This window comes from Bos taurus, chromosome 29, assembly GCF_002263795.3.
Source record: "Bos taurus isolate L1 Dominette 01449 registration number 42190680 breed Hereford chromosome 29, ARS-UCD2.0, whole genome shotgun sequence".
NCBI lineage: Eukaryota > Metazoa > Chordata > Mammalia > Artiodactyla > Bovidae > Bos > Bos taurus.
Genome location: NC_037356.1, coordinates 5,233,964 through 5,243,212, shown reverse-complemented (window position 1 = coordinate 5,243,212; position 9,249 = coordinate 5,233,964). Strand labels below are relative to the sequence as shown.

Genomic DNA, 9,249 nt, shown 5'->3' with positions numbered 1-9,249 from the left:
ATGATTTGGTTTTTGCTGCTGATTATCACCATTACATGCAAACTGCATCTTACCACAAGATGAAAGGGGTGTCTGATAATAGTTTTAAAGACTTGGAAGATATAACCCTATGGTTTCAGTTTTGGTTTGATTAATGAGTATGATACAGATTAAACAGGAAGGCAAAGGCAACCAATCAGTATATGGAATTAGTATATGTTACGATTCATGAAGGGCTTCCCTGGTGGCTCAGAGGTAAAGAATCTGCCTGCAATGCAGTAGTTTCTGTTACATAGGATCCTATTTGACAAAATTACTCAGCAGCAGCAACAGCAGTTTCATCTTCATTAACTCTGAATGTATTCAGAAAGTGTTTTGGAGAGAAAAAAAGTGATTGTGGATGTGAATTTAGATTGACATAAAACAAAGGGCATTCAATCACAGGAATACTGACAATCACAGGAAAGAATAAAATACAAATTTAGTCAAGTATCACGTGCTAAATCAATGACTGGCACAAGTATTGTGATTGACTGTTTAGGGCAATCAAGACCCATAACAAAGAGCTAGAAATTAAGTCAAACTCCTGAAGCTCATGCTACTTAGAGGAAAATAAGACCCCAACAAAATTGAAGTTCTCCTCTAGGTAGAGGAAAAGGGGGCAGGAAGTATATAGTGTTTGTTTGGCAGTCGAGAAAATTTCCTGCAGCTCTTGAGAGCTCTCTTTGTGTCTCAGTTTTCCATTTTCGTCAAAGCAAACTCCAGTCTCTTCTGTTCCCAATACAATTCCACAGTTGAGTCATCCCCTGAGTCTAATTTGTTTGTTCCTTTATGTCTTGGGGAAAAAGGAATAAACTCCTGATGTTCTTCCCTCAGGAAAATGGACTCAGAAATCCCAGAAGCGTTCCAGAAGGAGCTCACCTGCCTTGTCTGCCTGAATTTCCTTCTAGACCCAGTCACCATAGGCTGTGGGCACAGCTTCTGTAGGTCCTGTCTTTGTCTTTTCTGGGAACAAGCCAAAGTCCCTGCCAGTTGTCCTGTATACAGACAACGATCAGAACAGACAAACCTCAAAACCAGCTTTCTTCTGAAGACTCTGGTGTCCACTGTCAGAAAAGCCAACCTCAGGCAATTCCTGAAGTGTGAGGAACACCTGTGTGCGACCCACAAGCAGACAAAGACGATCTTCTGTGAAGCTGACAAGAGCTTGCTCTGTTTGGTCTGCTCTCAAGGTCAGGAGCACAAGACTCACAGAGGCTGCTGAGGAATCCTAGGTGAGTGATGGCCTCTGAGAGCACTTAGGAAGCTTGGGGATGGTACACCTAAGAGACTAAAAGGATATTATGATCATGATGATGACTGAAACTTCTCTTTACTGAGTGCCAGTACAAATCTAGTTAGCAGTGATAAAGTTGTGAAGAAAATGCCACAGCCCACCTGCCTTTATGGAACTTGTATCCACTGGCTTGGTTATGAAGTCAATTTGTTGTAAAGTCATGTCTGACTCTTTGTGATGTCATGGACTGTAGCCCACCAGGCTCCTCAGTCCATGGCATTTCCCAGGCAAGAATACTGGAGTGGGTTGCCATTTCCTTCTCCGGGGGATCTTCCTGACCCAGGGGTTGAACCCACATCTCCTGCATTGGCATGTGGATTCTTTACTGCTGAGCCACCGGGAAGCCCCCGTGATTATTTGGATGACACGTTATTATGCTCAAGGTTCTGTAAAGCCTTCATTTTGAGAAGAGTCTTTGACTCCAAAATCTACAAGTGTAAAAAGTCTTTGTCATTGGATCCTGGTTTCCTAACCCTGGACAATGAAGGAAGATACACAGTACATTGGAATTAACAGGGGACAAGCATCACTAGAATCAAACTCTGGTTACAAGATGCCACAGTATCTGAAAATTAGCTATCTTCAACAAAACCTTGTTCCTTTCCCTAGACAGATGGTTCCCTTGGTGTGGTTCTGTGGTGCGGAATTGAAATTCTTGAAATTGAAATTCTTGAAATTGATCATTAGTGAGGAAGAACAAGGAAATGTCGTGATCTGTTATGGCCTTGCTAGTCTTCCTCCAGTTCCTGTATCTGACATTCCCTAGTACACTCCCTCATTTGGAGTCTGAAACCTCAGTCTTTTCTGGTGCTAAAATTCAATTCTTTTACAGGAGAAGCTGGCAAACCAAATGGGATCTTTATGGGAAAAGATACAAGATGTTGAAAGAAACCTCAAAAAATATGGCAAAAAACTGACGCTTGGATGGTAAATAGGAGAATGCATTTCTCTTTGAAAAAGATAAAGTAGACATGCTAGAAACTTGTCCCTTAATAGTTTGAGGTGAAATAATCATGTGCTAAAAAATTCAGAGAATGGGTCGAACACTATTTAGAATAATATCCCATGTACCATTTCAACCTACAATTCCAAGCCTCTTGGACTTTTTGGAATCTAATGGATCAGGAACTACAGCAAAAGATCCATTAGAAGAATGCAGCACAAGTGCTGAGATGGAGGACATGACCGGACGTGGACGACCCCACACCCGGGATTCAGGATCTCAGGGGAAACTTCTCAGGTTTAAGATCAGTTCTCATTCTGAAGATCAAGGGGGCGTTTAAAAATTTATGGGTTATTTCAGGCACAGATTTCTGTATAAGTTGTACATTCTAGAAAGTAAGGGACAGGTTATTGAGAACCACAGGTATTTTCAATCTGATTAGTACCTGAGCTCAGGTAGATACAAAGGAAACTGAACAGCAATTTAAGGGGTGTGAGTATCATGGTGAAGAGTGACAGCTCACTATCTAGAGAGTAAGCAGAAAATGTGACATGTTAAAGACAAACCTCAGGAGGGAAAGGAATAAAGAGAATCAGATAAAGAGTGAGAGAGAGAATCCATCGATGCTGGGAAGGAATATGCAATGGAATGAGGATGAATGACCTTCTAAACAGTGTAGGTAGGAGCCTGTGACCTTACAGAACCTGTTTGTAGAGAAAAGGAGGGCAGAAATAAAGGACTGGGAGGATGAACATCTCCTTGAAGGCAGTAGATGAAAATCTGAAGATCGTTCCTTAGGATACCCACCCTGAGGATAAAATGGAACATAGCTGCCCAGAGAGAAGGCAGGCTATGGAGTTTGGCAGGTTTAAGATGAGGCATCAGTTTACTACTTAACATTGAAATCAGGAAAATGCACATGATGTATGAATTACCCATAGATTTCAATTGCTTGCATGGGTCTGATAGATTTGATAGGAGGCATATGAAAGAAATGACCCATGAAAAGATTTTCTCCAGATGTTTCAGAAACATCTGTATGAAATGGATGGAAGTTATTTGAGAAAAGGGTGGGTTTGACTCTTTACCTAGTCAAAAACCATGAAAAATAAGTGAAGGAAAGAGGGAAAAGTTTGATTTCTGAGAAGAGGGAAGATATGAATTTAAGATGGGCATAGCTTCTTGGGAGACAGAATGAGTCAGTGCAAATTAAATGCTGTTGAAACCCCTCTCCCAACTGTTTGACGTTAATGGATATGGAGACATGATTATCAGATGGTAACTCTAATTCTTCAGGAGGGAGAAAATTACTACAAAGGGTTTATTATAAAAGAAGGCCAAAAGATTTGTAAGCAAATCAGAAAGAAACAAAAGGAACTGATTGGAAAGAAGACAGATCTGAAAGTAATATAGAAAGAATTCAAGAAAAATGTCCTATAAACCAAATGTGGAGCTGCTCCAGGTAAGGACCAAGGACTGAAAATGTATTGTCTGAAGCTCACAGCTTTGATGCCCATTAGATGGTACCAGGGGTCTATTTTTTCATCTCTTGCATTATAAGGTGGGAGTCTCTCCTAGTGGGCAATACTATAGAGAAAGTGCAACTCGTGCAAATCATGATTGAGCAAGCTTTGCAGAATTGTGAAGATGGAGACTCCTCAGGGAATACTCCCTTCTCAAAATCTCCTTTTGTAATTTGATTCTGTAAAAACCAGAAGGGAACAATGTTTATACTGCCATTCAATGTTTTGATCTCCAGTTGGGCAATGGGGGAAATTTTAGACACATTCATAAGTTTTCACCTCCTGTTGGAATATCCCAGGTTTGAGTTGCCTTTAGTTTGGGGCATATTAAACTTTTAGGACAAGCCCTAGGAAACATCAATTTACAGAGAGCTGAGGGTTGTCCAATCACTACCCTTGTACTTCTCTCTCTTCATTGCCCTCCAAATTTCTTAATTTACCGAGAATTTGGATTATCTCAACATGCTGTGCCAATTTGCTTTGGGGAGAAAAAAGACAATGGGTGTCCTGACTGTTTTCTCATGGTAGTGATAAGAACTTTTCTGAAGTTTTCCCCAACCCAAATACTGGTTGGCTATTTATGAAGAAGTCTAGTCTTATGTTTCCTTATTTTATTTTTGACAGGAATTGGGAGACAAACTGAAATGGTAAGTCTGATCTTGCAATGCTGATGATGGCACTGTGAGGGCTGTGTAAGAGATCGAGCTGCATTTAACAAAGGGAACACATAGTGTGCCAGACAATACTACATTGCTTGTGTGTATATGTGTCTATGGGGCTCCCCAGGTGGCGCTAGTGGTAAAGAACCCGCCTGCCAATGCAGGAGACACAAGAGATGCAGGTTCGATCCCTGAGTTGGGAACATCCCCTGGAAGAGGGCATGGCAACCCACTCCAGTATTCTTGCCTGGAGAATCCCATGGACAGAGAAGCCTGGAGGGCTACAATCCATAGGGTCACACAGAATTGGACGCAACTTAACATGAGCATGGGGTCGCAAAGAGTCGGACATTCTGAGCAACTTCATTTCACTTCACTTAACACGCACATATCGGTGTCTGTTTTGTTGAATATGATTTCCTGTTATACTTGAATTGAAGTAATTAATAGCATATTTTGCTCCTGTGGCTGAGGGAGGTATATGTTGCCATGCCCAATGCAGACTTTTCCAAAAGGCCAGTTTTTACTGATTTAAATTTCAAGATCATAAACATGTTGAAGCTCAAGGCCTAGTATTTCCAGGCATTAGGTGAGAAAGGTAAGTACCTCTGGGAAACGGGGGTGAAAACAGACCATGAGAAAAATGAGAAAAAAATTTCCCAAGAATAGCCTGATCCTATCCCATGCTTGTGGGAAAAGGATTTAGATGAAGAAAGTTGAGCTGAAGGATGCTGTCTTATCCTAAAGGCTGTATTTAAGAAGCCCTGGGCAGCAGAAGGATGAACCATATCTCCCTCTTACAGGAGTGAGTCAGCACAGCTGCACGTGCCTCAGCCTCTGCTCCCAGAACTCCCTGAATGACCTATGGCCGGGCTGATGGACTGGCTCAGCCGCTTCCAGAGTATCACCCCACCGATGTGTCTGCCCTGTAGGGTCCCTCAGTGTTGGTTTCTGTAGACAGTCTTTCCCTCTTCATGTCTCAGCTTGTGCAGAACAGCCTGCAATCACTAAAACCCTCTACAGAATATACCCAGGCTGGTGCTTGATGCGATTCTTGCCTCATCAATTACTTATAAATTTGAATAATTTGTATAATGAAGAAACGGACATACTCCAAAATGGCTCCTGGATCCCTAAAAATATCATCACCTACCATGTGGGTTGTTCACTGAAAGCTGCTTATTAATCCAGGGTATTCCAGTTTCAGAGTTTAAGTGCAGTTACATAGAGAAAGTTTCTTAGCAATTGAATGTATGATATGTTTTCCCATTGATATAATATGAACAAACATATAAGCCTCAAAAAAGTATGGAAACCACAAGAAAGCAAATGGTTGGTGGATGGGCCCCACAGAGCTCCATGATAAACTTCAGCCTGGAGGGTGACCAGGTCAGGAAGTGGAAGACTAGACCTTAGGCTGGAACTGCAGATCAAAAGCAGAAAAAAGCCTATAAGGAAATCACTTTTAAGAAGCCATACTTAGGTTTTGTTTCCTCAATGTCCACTTGCTAATTTAACTGAAATGGAAGAATGATCACCAATTCTCTATTCTACAATGTATTTTTTTTTCCCTTGAGCAGAAGTAATGGAGGTGGAGATAAGGTATATTGTCATGGTCTTGGAGATGGTCAATGCCTGTTGTCCAGTCTTTTAGATGGAATAAAAAGTACCCAGCCAGAAGTAGACATGACCTCCCTATTGTTTATAATCTCTGAGTTTTTAAGCAGTTTTTTCCATGGTAACTAATAATCTATTTCCTTGGCAGATATCCTGGCAACGTTTGAATCCAATGTTTTCCAGTTAAAACTACCTTTCTAATAACCTTAAGACTTTTCACCCAATGAGACTCTAGATAAACCCTCCTCTCTCATAGGTCATTTTATTTTAATATTAATTTTGACTGGCATATTCTCTCATCTCTCCACAGTAACTTTTTCACTCAGTAATGAAGTAAGCAGTCAGCACATCAGGTTGTTCGATGATGCAAGAAGTCTGAAGTATGAACATGACAGCCTCCATGCGTCTTTGGATGGTGGAACATTGAAGTATTTTGCCTCATGGGGAGCCCAGAGCTTCACCTCCAGAAAACAGTTCTGGTAGACGCTTGTGGACAGCTCTTGGACTGGGCTGTAGGCTTCTGTAAGGATTCCTGGATAAGGAAGGATGATGGCATACTGGACGAGTCCAACAGGGACAACTTTCTCCTTGTGTGTGTGAAGCAGGATGACCATTACCAACTCTGGACCACAGCCCCCACCACGCCTCTGTACATAGAGAGACCTCTGGGCAGGGTTGGGGTGTTCCTTGATTGTGACAGTGGGAATGTATTAGTTTTGTGGATGTTGCCAAGCATTCCCTCCTTTGGAGGTACGATGATAGCATGTGCACTTTCCCTGTCAGGCCCTTCATCTGCACTGGCCACAGGTGAGGAGGCTGAGTCACGGCCCAGACGGGGTGCTCAGGGCTGCTTCTCTGGCGGAGCCCTTGTCCAGTGCTGCAAAAGAATACTTCGTTGTCTTTAGGCTCTTTCTACTGTAATGGACCCTCCTTTTTAGTTCTACATTATAAAGCAGGTGCTAACTGCCAACTTTTGTTGGTTTCTAACATCTTGACAGTGAAATCTTCCATTATAGCCATTTGTCTGGAGTATATGAAATGGTTATTCACCTGTGTTGTGAGCTTGCTGGACTCAACAAAATATGACCATGTGCTTCCCATTTCCTGCCCCCCAGGGCTTAAACAGGATGGACAGACCTGGTCTCTAACCAGATCCAGGTCAGCCCCCAACCTTCTCCCTTCCTTGAAAACTACTCTGTCCTACACATCTATTCACCCTCTGAGCGAAAACCGATTTGCAGGGAAATCTCCACTGACCTGGAGACTGGGATAAGCATTTCTTTCAGAGAATCCAGAATTAGCAGGTCCTTTTTGTCTACAATAATAAAAAGAAAGTGCTTCATGAGGGGCACTGGACAAATCTTTGCCTGAAGAAATTAATAAATAAATACTCCTTATTGGAAAGGAGTTTTGCAGTAAAAGTTAGGGACTAGAGTCTAAAAGTTTAAGTTTTCAAGATTTGAAAGTGGATGTCAAAAACTAAGTAGATTACACACATTGAGCTTAAGTGTATTTGTATGTTGGAGGCTCTGTTAAGCGTAGATATTATAAGTGTGGGGGTGATTGTGGGCATTGCAATCATACTGGTGGTATGTTACTCTTTTTTATTATTTTAATTTAGGATTATCACCTGGGCATGAAGGATGGGATGGTATGACAGGGAGCATGTCTGTTCCCATTTTCCGATCACACAATAGAGCATTTCTTTTAATTTAAATATTTTTGCCCCACACTGAATTACATAGTCACCATTGTATTTCTAACACTAAAGATACTTCCTAAATATATATTGATAAGTTTTTCAATACTGGTTCTTTAAACGTACTCTCTAGCTCATGTTGAAATGTTGCCGAAACCAGCACTCAAGAAACCAAGCACCACACTCGGAGAGTTGGAAAACTCAGGTTTATTACACCAATGGGCACAGAGGAGTTAACACTCCAAGCTCTGAGCCCTGAACAAAGGGATTACAGAGTTTTTATAGACAGAGTGTAGTAGGCAACACTAGCTGCTAATAGGCTGGTTTAAACAAGGTGTTTCACACACGGAAACAATGGTCAGCATGGGGAGGGTGATGTCTGACCTGGACAGGCATGATTAAGCAGGATTGCGGGCTGGGTGACTGCAAAGAGTAGGACAAGGGTGAGTGAGTAAAGTCCAGTTCCTAGTATTGCAAGTCCCCACTTTCTGAGACTACGTGACCTATGTGATCTAGACTTTGCAAGGGGCAAGCTGAGTTACAGAGGCAGAAGGAGAAGGAGGTTAGGTAAAATTTAACTTTTCTTCAAAAAACCTTACTACATCTTAATAGCAAGAGTCCCCTATATTACCTGCTATTTGAAATAAAAATAATCATGTCTTTGACGCTAATTTCACAAATTTCATATTGAGCAGAGAAGCAAATCATATAATTTGCAGCATGGTTTTCCAAATACATTCAGCATTTCAACCATTTAGAATTCATTTAAGTACAGATATTTCTTCATAGTCATGAGAATGAAAGTGTGTTTTTATATTTACCACAATAACAAAAGCACCTACAAGGATCTAGATGGGGGAAAAAAAAAAGTACTTCACTTTACTTTTTGGCTGCTTCAAGTTATCTTACTTGGAATACACAGAAAAAAATCCACAAGTGAGAAGTTGTGTTCTATGGTTATGTCTTTTAAACAATGTTTTTTATTTACAATTTTTTTCCTAATTAAAAGCACCAGCTGCAGATACAGGCTGCTAAAAACATGAGACATTACAAACCCATTAAAAGACAGCTTGCCAAACGTGACTTAATGGACATGAATTTGAGAAAACTCCAGAAGATAGTGAAAGACCGGGAAGCCTGGCGTGCTGCAGTCCACAGGGTCGCAAAGAGTCGGACACCACAGTGAGTGAACAGCAACAACAATCCCAAACATATAGGGTTGGCCAAAAAATTCGTTCAGGCTTTTCCATAAGCTGTTGTGGAAAAACCCAAATGAACTTTTTGGCCAACCCAATACTTATTTTAAAAAACCCTTTAAGGAGACAAAAACCATGCAGCGAACAGATTTACCCACCGCGCCAGGCAGCTCTTTCCAATTTCCCTGCCTGTATTCCCAGTAAGTTGGACAAGGAGTGCTGACCCCAGAGCCTCACTCATGGTGACTGTCAGGACTCAACAACGGGGGGAGGCAGCTCTGGGTCTGTGACAGAGCG

At 41.5% G+C, this 9,249-nt stretch overlaps 1 long non-coding RNA gene across 1 annotated transcript; it reads left to right on the top strand.

Annotated features, from left to right (window-relative positions):
• Window positions 1–1,536: 1,536 nt before the first annotated feature.
• On the top strand, window positions 1,537–8,372 carry LOC132344239 (uncharacterized). Its single transcript, XR_009493417.1, has 3 exons — window positions 1,537–3,720; window positions 4,406–4,428; window positions 6,368–8,372. It is a non-coding gene; the product is annotated as an uncharacterized lncRNA (long non-coding RNA).
• Window positions 8,373–9,249: the final 877 nt, after the last annotated feature.